Source organism: Monodelphis domestica, chromosome 5 (assembly GCF_027887165.1).
Source record: "Monodelphis domestica isolate mMonDom1 chromosome 5, mMonDom1.pri, whole genome shotgun sequence".
NCBI lineage: Eukaryota > Metazoa > Chordata > Mammalia > Didelphimorphia > Didelphidae > Monodelphis > Monodelphis domestica.
Window position 1 is genome coordinate 200,420,528 of NC_077231.1, and position 1,021 is coordinate 200,421,548.

A 1,021-nucleotide genomic window follows, 5' to 3' on the forward strand; every position below is an offset into this window, starting at 1 on the left:
ATTGCTCTTTAATTCTCTTCCCCATCCCCATCTACTTCCCAGTTCCCTAAGAGGCAAGACTAGTCCTTTAGAGTCTGGAGAGATGACAAATGTATGTCTCGAAGTTGTCCTACAGGGAAATAGATGAATGTCAGGGTGTCTGTTTATGGAACCAAAATGGCAAACCACAAAAAAGTCGGTCCCAGAGCAGAGACCCCACAACTGCTTAGATTTTAGAGGGTATCATTCCTGTAGCGTGTATATGGACCTATCATATATGCTAGTTTCCTTACAAGATTTAGGACTGGAATTGAATTCATGTCATTTCAATCATCATTAAGCATCAATTAGTCACCATAGAGGTATAAAGATATAATAAATATAAAGCTGGTCTCAAAACTAGGAAGATCTGGCTTCTAGTCCCACCTCTGACCTATGAGAATGGGTAATCATTAACATAGAACACTAGCCAACTCCCCAAACTTTTCTGGGTGTCATAAACCCCTTTGGCAGTAGGGTCAAACCTATGAGCTGTTTCTCAGATTTTTTTATGTAGAAAATTAAATTTATGGGTTTATGATAAAAACTAATTATATACATTAAAATATATCTTACTATTACTTTTTTTAAGTGCATGAACCTCAGGTTAAGAACCCCTGCTTTGAAAAAACTATAATTTACAGAGCAGGTGGCCATCTACATTGGTAGAAGGAGTTTCTTCACCCTGAAGTACCTAATGCCAGTAAAATCACAGATCCCTAACCTGCTATGTAGGGCAGCTAGGTGGTACAGTGGATAGAGTGCCAGGCCTGGAGTCAGGAAGATTCAGCTTCTTGAGTTCAAATCTGACCTCAGAAACTTACTAGCTGTGTGACCCTGCATAAGTCACTTAACCCTGTTGGCCTCAGTTTCCTCATCTGTAAAATGAGCTGGAAAAGGAAATGGCAAACCACTCCATGATATTTACCAAGACAATCCCAAAATGGGCATGAAGAGTCAGAGATGAGAGAAATCAAATGATTTCTCCAAAAGTATTCAGATA